Below are 15,095 nucleotides of genomic sequence, written 5' to 3'. Positions count from 1 at the left end.
CTGGTGTCCTGTCAAGTCAACCCACCACACAGTGCCTCCAAGTCCTCCACAGGCTGCTCTCAAACCATTCATTCCCAGTTCCGATACTGGGGGTTGCCCCAGCCCATGTGCAGATCCTTGGCCGTGTTGAGTTTGATGAGGTTCACACCGGGACACTTCTCAAGCCTGTCAAGGTCCCTGGAGATGGCATCCCTTCCACCAAGTGTACCAATTGCACCGCCGAGCTTGGTGTTCCCTGCCAGCTTGCTAAGGCTGTACTCAATTCCACTATGTCATTAATTAAGACATTGCACAGAATTAGTCCCAATAAGGTTCCACGAGGAGCACTGCTTGATGCAGATCCATTTGGACATTGAAAGGTTGACTGCAACTCTCTGGGTATGGCCATCCAGCCAGTTCCCTTCCTATTGAATGGTCCAGCCATCAAATCCTTATCTCCCCAATGCAGAGAGACAGAGATGTTGAGTGAGAATGTATCAGAGACCTTAAAGAAGGCAAGACAATGACATCAGTTTCTCTTTCCTTATCCACCAGTGCAGGCACTGTAGAATAATATATAGAATAAATCTGTCATGTTTTGATGATTGACATTATTTGGTCCCTTCAACTCAAGTGGCTTACATACCATGTGAACAAACCAGAGACTAGTGTTGTCTTTCATCACCATATTCTAGAAATACTTTAAAGGAATTTTGGTAAAGAATAGATGTTAAAATATCTTTAGTTATTATCTTGGAATAGGGTTGTACACAGACAAGGCTATTGCTATCAAATGCTAGTTTCTTATTTCAAGAAAACCCGGTTTCGGGTGCTCAGGCAATAGCTTTCTTTAGTTTTGTGGTTTGATTTATTTTAGAGCTTTGTTATAATCTCTGTAATTTACTGTTAAATATGCTACCAATGTATCTAGCTTAGATTATATCAAAGGTAGTGTTAATTTGAAATTTAACTTCAAGTGTACTTATTTCCACAGATAAAAATATTGGGGTTTTTTGATTCATCTTAGATTTCTTCAGGGGTGCTTGAATGCAAGGAGAGCTTCCAAATAAATAAAAATCAATATGTAGTCTCAGAAACCTGTGCTTCTATAATATTTTAATTTTTTTTTCCAATTATAACCAATATTACCTGTTTTACCAATGCCAGCAGTGAGAGAAAGGCCCTAAGACATTGATGGGCAGACAGACTCAGAATAGCATGAACTATATTTATGTTTCTGACATCAGTGTCCTGGTTTATCTAATGTTGTATGATACAGTGATGAAATGCACCATACTATCCCATCCTCAGTGACCCAATATTTTCTAATACTGCCCCTTGTTTCAAAAATCATAGAAATTTCAAATAAAAAATTGCTAATGTGAGATGTTCTCTTACTGTCTTTGGAAAAATCATAATCTCTTTACTTTTCATAAACAATATTCCTGCACTACATTAATGTATATTCAGAACTGGATGCCAGTAAGGGATAATTCATCAGCTTCCCACTTCAAACACAGCTATCATGAATTTTTGTGGTAATAGGACATCTCTAAACTCTTTAAGACTTTATTAAATGGGAATACTTAGTTACCACTATAACCATGATTCCTGTTCTGTCCTTCACCTGTTTTCATTATATTTTCTCTGTATTGAAAGGTGACACATTTTTGCTATTGGAAAAAGCAAAAGCTGCTCCTGCCAGATCTTAATTTTTCCACCATATCTCCTTCTATCCCAGAGATACCACTTTTACTGCCCATTTGTCACATTACCACATCTGTACCTATTCTCTTCAAGGGTTTGATGTGTTCCTTTATGTTTCAAGACATCAAGCTTTTGAAAAGTCTGTTGCCTTCCAGAAAAGAAATAGCACAAACCAGCCTTGTTCTAGGTCTGTCATGTCACAGCTGGTTGAAAAAAAAGAACAACCCAAAAAAACCCCAAAAAACCCCCAAACAACACACCAATTAAAAAACCCCAAGCAAGCCGAAAAATTAACTGTGCCAAAATTTTCACTTTCCAAATGGCATAAAATGCCTCTTTTATGTGAACGAAGGGTTTGTTCCATGTTCAAATAAGCCCTTCATCTTTTAATTGATGTAGAGATTTGGATTAAAACCACCTAATGAGTATTGACTGAGTCCATAGCATCCTTTTCCTAGAGGTGTATGTGAAAGAAACATTAGCTGGAATGTTGTAGTAAGGTGCTGGAGAAATGGAGCCCTAGGACCCTTCCAAAATGCCTGGCCACTGTGATTAACCCATTCTGTCATCCAAAGGAAGACGGCACATGGGAAGTTAAGTTTCCAAAGACAGCTGGAAGTTGCAGGATTAGCCTGATGCTTCCCACTCATTTGAGCAGTTTCTGCTTTAAAACTGCTGTTCAAACACAGAAGTGAACAGTATATGCTGCAGCTTCCTTTTTCCCTATCAAGGTTTACAGAGACTTTCTGAGGATTATGAATGCAACCCTAAAAGTTAGTCTGTCTCACAGTATTTATTTTGAGCTTCAGATCCTGATCTCCCTTCTATGTTTAATTTGATTAATGTTTAATAGGGCCATCCAGAGTTCTCCACAGAGGTTTATGGCTTTAATTAAACGCACAGAGACAGCCAGCTCCGGCCAACCTCTGCCTCTTTCAGCTGGACAAGGAGGAAGAGAACAGAGCTTTAACCCTGCTTTCCACACAGACTCCTGTTCTCTTGCATCCCTTGGGCAGCCGCTGGTGTGGCTTAGAGCAGATGCAGTCCCTCAGAGGTGCCAAAGAGCTGTTCCAGCAGCTGCCAGGCAGCTGCCTGCCCCCACAGGCTCAGCGTTTCCTGAGACAGCTCTTCCTCAGCAGGGGTTTTCCTCCAGCCAGGAGAGATCTCCTCTTTGGGATTTGGACACTGTTTTGTTGACGTCACCTGTCACACTGGAGATGGTGTTCAAAGTATGTGTTAGCATCCCTGCCTCGTGGCTTTCCCAGCTTTGGAGCTGTGCTCCAGCCGGGTCCCTGCTGGACAGGGACACGCAGCTATGAGGTGATGAGGCCCTGCACCTCGGTGGGACCCGATGCAGCCTCCAGGAGAGGGGCTGGAGGCAGAGGGGTTGGGAACAGGGAGGGTGGAACAGGGAGTGCATCCCTTTGACTGACGTCAGTGAGAGGAGAGGAAAGCTCTCCCTGCTTGCCACGGCTTGTGTGATGGCAAAAGGGAGGCCCTGGGCTCTGAGCTGTGAAATTGTCTGATCCATCAGCAACTAACCTCAGAATGTGTGGCAGAACACAGTGAAAGACTTACGAGCTTTTTGAAGGCTCCTGACAGAGGGGAATTGCAGAATAACTTCTGAATGGGTGAGGGGCTTCCTGTGTTCCATGCAAAATTGAAGGTTGTATTTCCCCATGGAATGTGCAGACTTGCTACAAAGTGTATTTAGGTGCTTCACCTGTTCTTGGTAAGGTGGTATTGAACACAGTTATACGTCCTCTGTTTTTCACAGCATTTATGCTATTTAAAGAGCTCCTGCAGTTGAGAGCACTGAGGGATTTAAGTGTTTTGATTCCTTGTTCCTTCTGTAGGAAGTGCCTTATTTTATTCTGGGGCACTGCATTTTGGAGGCACCAGTGAAAGACCCAGGAATGTCAGGAGAAAAGAGAGACTGCTGCTCAGTGTCTGCAGGAAATTGGAGAGGAAAATCAGCTAGAGGGCACCAATATTTCTTCTTAGGGCCGTTAAATTAGGCCATGTGGACTGGCAGCATATGGATGCATGAGAGAAACATGAGGGCTTTACGAAACAGTTGTGCTAAAAATAATTTTTGGTGTTATTTTTAATAATGTTATCACAGATGAAGAAAGTGAGGTAGAAGTTCATAGCCTGAGACAATTCCTTCTCCTGCTTTACAGCATAAACACTATAAATCCTTGAGTGTTTGTTTGGCTAGGTAATGCTTTCCAAAAGTATGTCAATAAAATAGGCATCAGAGCCATAAAATATTTTCCTATATTTAGAGTCTAAATTTGCAATAAAAAGTCAGTAAACTTTAGACTCCTAAGCACCAAAATTGCTTTCAAAAAGGGGGGGTTGGATGTTAAAATCAAATATTAAAAAAAATAAATATTTTAATATTGCCAAAAATGCACAGTCAGTGTTTTATGCTCAGCAGTGTTAGTAGGCTCAGCTGCAGCCTCGTAAGTTTTGTTGCTGTCTGGGCATGAGAAGGATCCTGAAACTGTTGAAGGGGGCAGGAGTATTGTAGGATTATCAGTTGATTGGTTAATTTAGAGGATTATGTTTTTAATGCCAAAAAATCCAGCTGCACAGAATTGCAGAATAATTTAGGCTCAAAGGGATTTCTGGGGATCCTCTTTCTAGCCCCTGCTCAAAGCGGGTGCACGGTACATGGTTTTGCATGTTGCAATCACTTACCTTTGCATGGTTTTGATTTGTGCAAGAAAATTAACTATTTGGGTATTTTTGTGTAGTACAGAGCCAAATACCAAAGAAGGATAAAAATTAAGGCAAAAGTTGATCAAGATAGCATTTAAGCAGCACTGAAATATCCCGTACCATTTTGCATATATTGTTTGGTTTTTTATGATAAAGAAACATTGCTCTAGGCTAGCACGAGGGGCTTAGTTTAAACATTTGTGAATGAATTTTAAATTGTTCTTTTCATTGCTGGCTAATATGCAGGAGGGATTGGTAAATATTGAGAGCAAAGGCTATACAGCATTTTTTAGCCAGTTCTGTTTAGACTTAATCGCTATAATGCAGTGTTAAAATTTACAAAACAGCTTGTAATTGCAGTAGCTTATTTAAACCAGCTATTTGTGGTTATGTCTGCTGAGGAAACTTAAACTTCAATGTTCCCCAGCCATCTAATAGCAGCAAATTGACTGCGGGTCTCTTGAAGGAATATCTAAATGTAGGCTGTTGAATAATCCCTTTGGGGGCCCTGTAACTATTTTTGTGCCTGGATATGCGTCATCAGTGGGTATTTTCTCTGGTGACTAGCTTACATCAGTAGGTCTCCTACCATACGCTCTATCAGTGAGTGACTTATGATTGATGGGAGTCACGGCTGCTGTTTAGCTTTTATCTGTGACCTCAAATAATGGACAACGGGAATTTCCAGGCTGTTAAATTCCTTGAATGACTGAAGACACGGCATGGCTCTGCTGATAACCGCAGGTAGTGCCCAGATCCTGGGTGTTCACCGGGGGCTGGGGCGGGAGGAAGGAGAGGGGGGTTCCTCGGCGCTGAACCCGGCGCCGCCGCCAGCGGCGCGTCCCCGCACGCCGGGAAGCAGGATCGCCGCGTCCCGCCCGTGATGCTCCCGCTCTCCCGGCTCCCCGGCCGTCCCCGCCCGCCGGTGGCACCGGCCTTGCCATGTGTTCGCCTGGCCGATCTTAGGGGCAGCTTTCCCGTGCGTTTGAAACAAGGGAGACGCGCAGTTTCGCAGCGCTGTGGAGGGAAACGCTGTGGAATTTTCAGCTGCAGTCTGGTTGGTTTTTAACCCTTTTTATTGCCATCGGCGGCGAGTGGATTTATTGGCATGCTTCACCCAGGTGCTGCCTGGGCTAAATCTGGAGATGCAGTAGGCTACGTGGTCTTAAGGTTAAGTTGCACCTGCCACAGTGACCCACTGAGCACACAGCCGTAGTTCATTTCCTGGTGTTCGGTACTTCATTTTAAGGAAATCGGGACTGCAGATACTGAGTTATCTTCTCTTTCTGTGTCCACTCTTCCTTTCTGTCTGACATGCGAAATGGGGCTGCAAGACAGCTACAAGATTTTCTGTGTTACCTGTGATGAATTTAGCAGCTTGAGTCAGCCCTACGGCGAGGCACTTTGTCATTTCTTCTTCTTTCCCTCCTGTTCCTCTTGTCTCAATCCCTTTGATAAAGCTATGTGATAGGAAACAAGAGATTGGCTGTCTGCAAACTTGTGCACAGAAATCTCTCAAGCCCTTCTCCTGGTAACCAGGGAATAAAAATGACAGATATAGATGCTCCCAGTGTGATTGAGGATTAAAAAAAAATCCTTAATGCTGTTTATTGTGTGGCATTGTTTGGCTGAGGGAGGCTAGCAGCTGGATCCAAATTCCTTCTCACCACTTCTTCCTGTTGGCAGGTGGCCTTCCGCACAGGCTGGGCTTGCAAACTCTCACGCGGGTCTCGCTTGTTTGAGCGCCTGCTATTGTTTTCCATTCAGGTGACAGCAGAGCGGGTTTTGTGCAAGATTCTAAGACTTGAAAAGTTTCGGAGGGAAAACAGCAGCTTTGTTTGAACTCGCCTGTGTGCTCCCTCCTCCGCATGTACTAGCCCAGAGGTCGCAGTTAATGAATGGGACCAGGCTTCCCGCAGGAGGCGGTTAACCCTTGTCTGTGCCTTTGCTGGCACAGTGCGTACAGGTGTGCCCTGGGCCACACGGGCTGTGTGCACCTCTCTGCCCCTTTCGGACAGGTGCCTGGTCCAACCGTGCACTGGGGCTGAAGTAAATTTCCTCATCTGCTCTGGCTGGTTGAGTGCTGGTCAAGAATTGCATTTGGCAGAAACAGTAGGAAGAGAAGCAGCAATTAAAAAGAAGCTTGGAAAATCAAGACGGGGAGAGGAGGGAATGGAAAGGTCTTCATTGAACTGTGATTTACAAGTATATTCTTCTTTTATTTTTGGGTTTGTTTTTTTCAGTTGCTTCAGTAACATTTTGGGATTCATGACAAACTGGTTATATAATGCAAAATCTGTAGAAGGTTGAGCACAAAATGTTTTGATGAATCTTGAGTCATTTGCATTAAAAATCAGTGGATTTTCCTAGGGTGTGCTTTGCAAATGTAAAGCTCCCTAACTGGTTGATGCTACTATATGTGCCATTTACCTCAGCTCTCTAGGAATCAAAATGCCTGGCTCCACAGTAATATCTTTTGGCTAATATTGACCTCATTTGCCCCCATTTTTAGGGGTATCATGTTTTAGGATAGCGATAGCATTTTGGGATAGCTTTCATTTACAGTATTTGTGCAAAAGCTCAGCAGTACCACCTTTCCAGAAAGACTCTCCAAACCTTCAGAACATTTCCAGAAAGGGTTGCCGTTTTCTAAGAAAAAGTGTTGGCAAGTTGCCTGCCGTTTCCTGATGCTTGGCACTGAGGCCAAGGCAGAGGGATGAATTCCAAACTGGCATGTGGCAGGGTGTGTAGGTACCTCCCTGTGTGCTGTGACAGAGATGTCGCGCTGGGGACAAACTTAATTTAGGTGCTGAGCCTGCAGTGAAGTCACGCCCCATGGATGCCTGGGTCTGCATGCCTACACCCTGTTGCCTTCAGCAACTAAGAGCAGGCACCAAGTTCTGCTGGCACAGCTTGAATTGAGGAATGATGATCGCAGTAACTAAAGCCTTGTTTTTCCAGAAGAACGTTCATTTATTCAGTGTCCGCCTTTAAAATCTTGAAACTTTCCCTGCACAGTGGCTAACCAGATATTCATCTGCTTAGTTAAAATAATTGGGTGTTGTGAGCAAGGGATACTGCACATTGACTGAAAGTCAGAGTATTCACTGCTGCATCTTGTAATATCTCCATCGGCAAAGTTCTCCCTCCCCCAGCAAAGTGTGTTGGTGTTTCAATGTGCAGCTAGTTCCCAGTGGGCACAGCACTGTAATTACCATAGCTGGGAGGCAAAAACGGAGACTGAATCTGACACAGGAATACTGGGGCTTCATTCTGAAATCTGTTTTACGATTAAATGCTATTCTTTTCTCTTCCACCTCTCCCACCTGTTAAATCTATGACTGTTTGCTCTGTACAGCTGATGTATGTTGGGTATTTGTTGAGGGTCATGAGTTGGTATTTAATAGTATTGGATCATTTTTACACAAAGTACTCTCAGAGCTTAAATACTCTTGAGTGTAAAGAGGTGCTCTGGGATAGAAAGAAGAGAAAAAAATTAGAAAGCTCACCTTGCCATGGCCCACTGTTTTGACGGCACTATTTTGTTTGAAGAGTGACTGTACAGAGCAGGCAGTGCTGCTCATTCATTAGTGAAATCTCAAACACAAGTAAATATACATTATTAGTGTGAGCTGGCTATAGGTTGTAAAAATACTCTGAAATATGAGGCAAAGTGTGATTTGACATTTTCAGCGGACATGGTATATTTTGTTTGTTTTCATTCAAAATCATCTATTATAGTCATAAATACTTTATCTCTCAAGGTGATGTTTGTGTTTCCCTAAAGTCCAGTTGAAATGAGTGAAGCAATTCCCAGATGCTTGGAAACTGCAGTTTTGGTCAGTTTGTGTGAGCAATAGCTTATATAGTTTCATTGGTTTGTTTTGGGTTTTGCTCCTTTGGGTACCGTGGAAGAAATAAAGGCTAGCCATCACTTCATTTAGGCATTAGTTTTCTGTAGGGAAAAATAAGGAGTTACTCATAAACATTGCTCATATTTGTGGTGATAGACTAACAAAAGTGAAGAGGAAGAAAAAATACAAGAAAAATACAGTATAAAGAAAAGTCAGAACAGTGGAAAAAGTTACTTCATTTTTGTGAATATAATTTTTTAAATCCACTTGGTCTAGTGAATGAAGAGTCTTCCATCTTTTTGATGTTAGTGTATACAGTAATGTGAGTGAATGGAGTGAGATACACTTCAGCTCTTCCTGTGTGTTCTGTGCCTGATAACCTTGGTCCTGAGGCCTCTAGTCATCAGCTCAGTCCTCCCTGCAAGTGGCTAGTGTCTTTAATAGATTGTTGGAGATCCAGGACTAGGTTGTCAGAAATTTCATAGATTTATAAATGTTACCCTGGCACCAAACAGTTAATTTAAATTAAATCCATGAAATCCACCTGTTTGTTGGCACGTGGGCAGAAGAGAGAAGGAATATACTGCAGGTGAAGGCTGTGTATTGTGGCAGACAGGAAGGTGCCTCCTTTATGTCAGTAGTTTGGCACCAACTCCTGTAAACTGTGGCAAATTCTTTTCTTGTTCTCGTTCCCTGTATCTACACGGAGCAGTAGTTCTTCTAGCAATTTTTGCTCTTGGAAGTATTTCTCTTTAGTGTCACAAAGTGAGCATTTTTCCTGCAGGACCTCAAACAGCTCAACAAGTGGTGAGCTTCCAGAGACTCAGCCCAGTGTCCCTGTCCATCTGCTTGCAGCCACCAGCACTCCCTACCAGCCACTGTTCTCAGATGAAAAGCCAGACGTGCATCCTGAGGCAGGAGTGGCTAATGGACAGGGTTATCCTGGATAAAGGGATCCTGGACTCCAAGGAGACAGTGAGGGAAGAAGCTTCTTTCTAATCCAAGTTACATTTTTTCTGAGTCACATGCTGGCCTTTTGCACATCCTGGCTTGGAAACTTGCTGTAAAGGAGGCAAGAAAGAGATACCTCACACTGACATCCCCAGGAGCCTTGATAATGTCAGGACACCTGATGGTACAGCGGCACTTCAAAAATGGCACTGTCATGAAGGATTTACACGATACTGCAATAGCTAATAACACAAGGGCAGTACAAGGTACTTATTCAAAATTGCTGAGGAGTTTGCCAAGTGTCTTAGTTTCATGACATGACTTTGGCCCTCTGCTGACAGGCCTTTAGCATGGAGGAGTTTTCCAAAAACTCAACCAGTCTTTCTCTAGTATAATTACCAGTTGCTGCCCTGCTAGTTAAAAATAATAACAACTAAGTTAAAAAATTAAGTTCCTTACCAGTTATTCATTTTGTTTTCACAAACTTATTCCAGCTTCCTCAAGGATGGACTCTCTTTTCTTCTTGCACACTTATTTATCCTTTTGGGTTGTGAAGTGAACGAATGTTTGGGGATTGCTCTGGGTGCTGCTTGGGACCATGTTTGTTCAGGGACAGAGGAGATACAAAGTCAGTCCATGAGGTCATGACATCTTCTGTCCCTTGCTTGGGAGGTAGGATAACAATCTGCAGTGTGCAACTCCTTTCTCTCCTTCAAGGAATTCTATTTCTTTAGACATAGGCCAGCCAGACATCCTAATCTGGAAGTTTGCAATTTGGGAATAAAAAGGGGTTATTACAACTAAGAAACAGAAAACTTATTAAACCCCCTTTCACTAACATGAAGGGAAAAGTGATAGTAACCAAATTTTCTCAGTCTAACCAAATCACGGAGCATCACATTGACTAAAGAAAATAGGAGCCTTTTGAGGCTACTTTGCTGTTAGCTCTCCATTCTCCATAAAGCTCAGAGCATGCACTGATGAAATACAGCCTGTCTTTAGAAGCAGGGTAGTGATTTTCCACCCTCTTGACTCTTGACCAGGAGCTCAGTCTCATGCAAGCAGGAGCTTGCTGCTGGTTACAGAGGGAGCAAGGCTGAATATCAGAAGGTCAGATGCTCTTTTTAGTTTAGCATTTATACCTTGATTTCTATTAAATTAGATATCAGAGTGGTATCAGAGACAAGATCACCTGGAAGGGAATGTTTCAAAGAGGTATGAAGTAGTAAAATGATGCAAATGAGCAAAAGGAGCATTATTTTAACTACTAGGAAAAAAATTATGTTGGAAGTCTATTCTCTTGATGGAAACTAGAGGACCTCTAGTTGGATCAACTAAAAAGTGAACTGGACAAAATGCTGAAAAATATACTACGTAGATTTTTCTTACTTAGATACAATATGATCTAATAGACTTGCGTAATTTCCTTTTTGCTCTAATTTCTGGGATTCTAAGATCACCTTTTAAAAATGGTCATTTTCTTGCCTGTCTCACTGCAAACCATCTTTGTGAAATTTTTCATCAGTTTTACCACAGTAAATTACCACTGAAATTTGCAGTAATCCAGCACGATGGTATTTTGAAGACTCCAAACATTTCTCATGGCCATATCTTGCCATTGCCCCATTGTAAAATTCTCAGAATATTTGATGGGAGTTTTGCATTAAATTGTAAGGTATTTTTATCCAGCTGCTCTTTAGAGGCCCAAGTCATATCCATGTTCTATTCCCAGGGTAGCCTTCTTCCAGTTCCTTAAAGATACAATTTGGCTTTACAGGAAATAATAGTCATGCCTGCCACACTGTAACTAAAATATTCAGACACATGAATCTTTTTCTTGACTTCCTATAAAAATGTCATTTGTAGCTGTATTTTGTTTGTTCTGGTTTGACTATAGTATAAACAAGAGTTTATTAAAACATTAGCTCTAAGTTACAGTTCTTTTTTGAGACTGCCAGGTCTTACAAAAAATATTACTGAAACTGCAGGGCAAAACCACATATTAACAGAAAAATGAATAATGAGTCTGTTTTCATATGGATTTTTTAAAAAGTACAGCTTGTAGTTGAACTAAATGTACTATTTCCTCCACTTCAGTCAGGAAGCTCTCATAGGCTTTTAACAGTGCCGCCAAAAAATTAATGCTTCAGCTGTTTAACAGATATCAAAAGCCAGTTTGACAATTGTAATCTCTTCCAGGAATTCCCTTTCCCATTTTCCCTCCCAATGAAAACAGATAACAAGATGCTTATATAGTAGAAATGGAAAGTCAGAGCTATTTTATGAAGCGCTGTGCATTTCTTCCAGCCTTAGGAGATGAGGCATGACATCTCCACGCCAGGGTAGGAAATGCAGGCACTCTGTTGTGTAAGTAGCATTTGCTTCAAGGATTAGCTGCTTGCCAAGATAGCACAGATTTAAATGTTTCCTAAGCCATTTCTGAGTTTTTACATAACATGGCAGTGACAGGAGAGCTGTGGAGATGGCTGGGTGGGGACTCGAAGCAGCGACCAAGGAAAGACAAAACCAAAGGAAGCAGAGAAATATGCTGCATGTGCCAGCATCAGCTGACACGGCAGAACTGAAGGCAAGGGAAAGCAGCACCAGCCAGGCTTCTCTTGGATTTCTATCCTCACTTTTAACATGCAACAAGATGAGACAAACTGAAAGGAGATGCCACTTGAACTTTTGTTCTGAAGCATCTCAAAAAGGCACTGAAACATAGACTCAAAGGTCAGAAGTGTTCCGTTTTCTGGAACCAATTCCCAGGACAGCTGTTAATACTACTCTGTCTTTTAAGGCTAATCTTTAATAGTATTCAGTGATACGTATAAAGAAATATATAGTATTACTGTGGCTGTGGTGAGGAACATTTTGTTCTTCTCTAATGACAGAAAGGAGATTCTGTGTTAGAAGAGTGAAATAATTAAAGAGGTTGCCAATAAAAAAAGCCACTGTGTTTGCAGAGGGTGCCCTTGTGTTCAGCAAATGCCAATTAGAGAACTGTCACTTTATGTGTACCATGGGTTATTACTGCACAAACAGTTGTACAATTACGCACTGGGTCAGAAGGGCAAGTTACCTTCACCTCACAGCCATTATTTTAAAGCAAACACAAATACCAGGCACACAAACATCAGGCGCTGTGGCAGTAAAGTAATGACTCTTTGAAAATGCAGGTTAAAGAAAAAAGAGTCCATGTAACAAGCCTTGGCATTGTGGAAGGTAATTTCTACTGTGTCTGCATTATGTAGATTAGAAACACCATCTTTATATAATGAAGCACACACTTCTTCCACCACTTGAAATACAGTTTATATGCTGTTATGTTGTTCTGATGTTTGGAAATATAAAGATACTATACAGAATATACATTTTTCAGTTACCTTCTTTGATACTGAAATGTTTGTAGTCCACATGCCCTTGTAAATGAGTTTGAGCACTTTCTTCTGTTGTGCTACCAATGGTCTGATGTCACCATCATCTGATGCACTCTGCTCTCAGCTCTTGTGTGGCTGTGACTGACTTTAGTAAATGGAATAAAGGACAGTTCTGCAAGTGACCTTGTGCAAGACATGTCCTTGGGTGTTTATTACTTGAACTTCTTTGTAGGTGTTCTACTTGGGATTTTATTTTGCATATTTTGCCTGAAGCTTCATTGGATTCAAATCTAAATGGGCAGAATGAGCCGGGGATGCTGTGGCCATCCTGGGCACACACAGCATAGCCGTGCTGTATGTGGATTCATAAGTGTGGATCTAAGACTATCAAGTTTGCCTTCTTTTCTAACGTGGTTGCCATCTGTGCTTGTTCTGGCTTCTCTCTGGGTCGTAAGAAAGAACACAGTTCAGCAGGGATTGTGTTACCATTGGTGGCCTGAACCTTTGTGCTCGCTTGACCTCATAGCTCTAGGAAGCTCAGCTGGCAAACATAGCACAGACCTTTGTGGCAACACCCTCTGGGAGCGTGGGCAGCCACTAAGGTTACCCTGCTTCCATATATGCCGAGGTATTTTCATTGACATGCTCTTTTCACGGGTTTGAAATCACTGTGGCTTTAAAGCACCAGCTTTCCCTGAAGCGAGAGCACCGTGCTCACCCGAGGAGCTGCTCGAACCCAGCATCTGCTGGGGCAGGACGGGGTGGCAGAAGTTAAATGGAGAGCGTTAGTTTGAAAAATGTTATGAGGTCACCATCCTTTAAAATTGGTTTACACAGATGGCTGTCTGGTTTGTTGCTTTGTCCTTGCTTAATAGTAACTGTTTATGGAAAAACGAATTGCTTTGCAGAAGGAGGTCCAAAAGCTCATGCTGTTGTTTCCCTCACTGGAGATCTTCGTGTTTTTATGGGCATACAAAGATTTGGCCTGAAATGAAGATTAATTAGGAAGCGTAGTGAATAATTAACTGTTTGACTTATTGCTAAGCTCTACAGTCACTGGGTTAGAAATGATTTCCCCAACTGCAGGAGATAAGAGAAGGTTATTCCCGGTTTCACAATGTCCATACTGTTAGGGCTTTGTGCTGTGTGTATTCTGACATCAGCTGATACCTACGCAAGCCGGGTACAGCTTCTCATCCAAACCACTTCCTGGGGTTTTCTCGGGTAATGGCAGTGATTCAGAAGACACCACAGTACCTCAGAAAGCCATTTTTTACACATTGCACCCAGACTGTGTGACCATGAAGAAATGAAGTTCTTAGGAAAGAGTTTTGTTCTTAAAAATACCCCCTTTTTTTGTTTGTTCTGCATTCAGATTTAGATGTACATTGCTTGGCTTATCCTACTGACCTGTTCACAGACTCACTTTCTGTTTTGTGGAAGATGTAGGAATATGATGTACACATATGCATGAGGCAGGAGCCTGAGGCTAGTCTCCAGGCAGAGATGCTGATTTTGCATCCAAAATTGTTCCTACCTGAAAAATACTTATTAAAAAACCCAACAAAGTAATAGACAGGATTATTTTAAAAAAGCAACAACAAATCAAATCTAAATAATGGTGCTCTGCACTTTTGCAGGACTGTCTACTTAAGAAGCTGAGAGTGAGTTAGGAACATTGATGAAGCCTCTATTCTGTGAGGTGGGTATGTGTTTTTTATTATGATTTTGAAAAAGCATAAAAAATTCAAACCATTTGCTGGAGTCCAGCCACAGAACTATTTAAGAGCTGGTAATAGAGTCCAGAAATTTTCTGCTATGGCACATGTTCCAATCAACAATTGCAAATAAGGTCTTTTGCCCTTCTCTGAAGGAAGTGATGAATTTTTTCATTCTGTTAGTGTTTCAAGTGGCTCTTTTGATTTTTGATTTCTGACTAATGGAATAAGTGACTCTCACAGATACTTTCTCTCCTCTGCTCTTGCGGTGGCCTTAGATCAAAGTTTGGGGAGATAACACTTTGTAATAGGGGAGCCAGTGGATATCAAACGTGTCCACTGGATCCAGGCCAAACATAATCAGGGGCTCAGAAATGTTCTGTGTGTTTCATTACTTTTTCATATTTTAGCATTCTGTCATGGTCAGATGAACCAGCAGTCTTTTAATAAATCCCCTTCCGTATTCAGACTTGCAGCTCAGGTTTGCAGGCCCATGGGGGCTGGATCATTTGAATAAGTCTGAGAAGTGAAACTGAACATTTGTAGGTGCAGCAAGCAATTACAGGCAGCCAATCTAGTGAATCTTGTAATTTTGATAACCTTTGTTATCACAAGATGCTGCATGCAAAACCATCAGCTCTCCTTGCCCTCTGTGTGAGCAGCTCAGATGTGGACCCTCAATGCTTCCTTGTGCCAAAGCTGGCTGCCCACCCCTGCTTGAGCATCCCCATTCCTGGGGAGCAGGGACATGGAGAATCTCTCTCTTGGGTTCTTGGTTA

General features: G+C 42.1%; 1 protein-coding gene across 9 annotated transcripts in view; it reads left to right on the top strand.

Annotated features, from left to right (window-relative positions):
* HIVEP2 (HIVEP zinc finger 2) overlaps positions 1-15,095 on the top strand; it is a 135,654-nt gene that overhangs the window by 46,724 nt on the left and 73,835 nt on the right. For 4 of the 9 annotated variants that reach the window (XM_058019444.1, XM_058019447.1, XM_058019449.1 and 1 more), the window contains one exon: positions 14,239-14,300. The exons of 2 other annotated variants lie outside the window; for them this stretch is intronic. The gene's annotated coding sequence lies outside the window, so the exon portion shown is untranslated. Of the gene's footprint in view, positions 1-5,008; positions 5,158-14,238; positions 14,301-15,095 lie in introns of those variants that run through there. 3 more of the 9 variants (XM_058019450.1, XM_058019451.1, XM_058019452.1) reach the window with 2 other exon arrangements.

Source organism: Melospiza georgiana, chromosome 3 (genome assembly GCF_028018845.1).
Source record: "Melospiza georgiana isolate bMelGeo1 chromosome 3, bMelGeo1.pri, whole genome shotgun sequence".
NCBI classification, from domain to species: Eukaryota; Metazoa; Chordata; class Aves; order Passeriformes; family Passerellidae; genus Melospiza; species Melospiza georgiana.
This window is presented reverse-complemented; position numbering and strand designations above follow the sequence as displayed.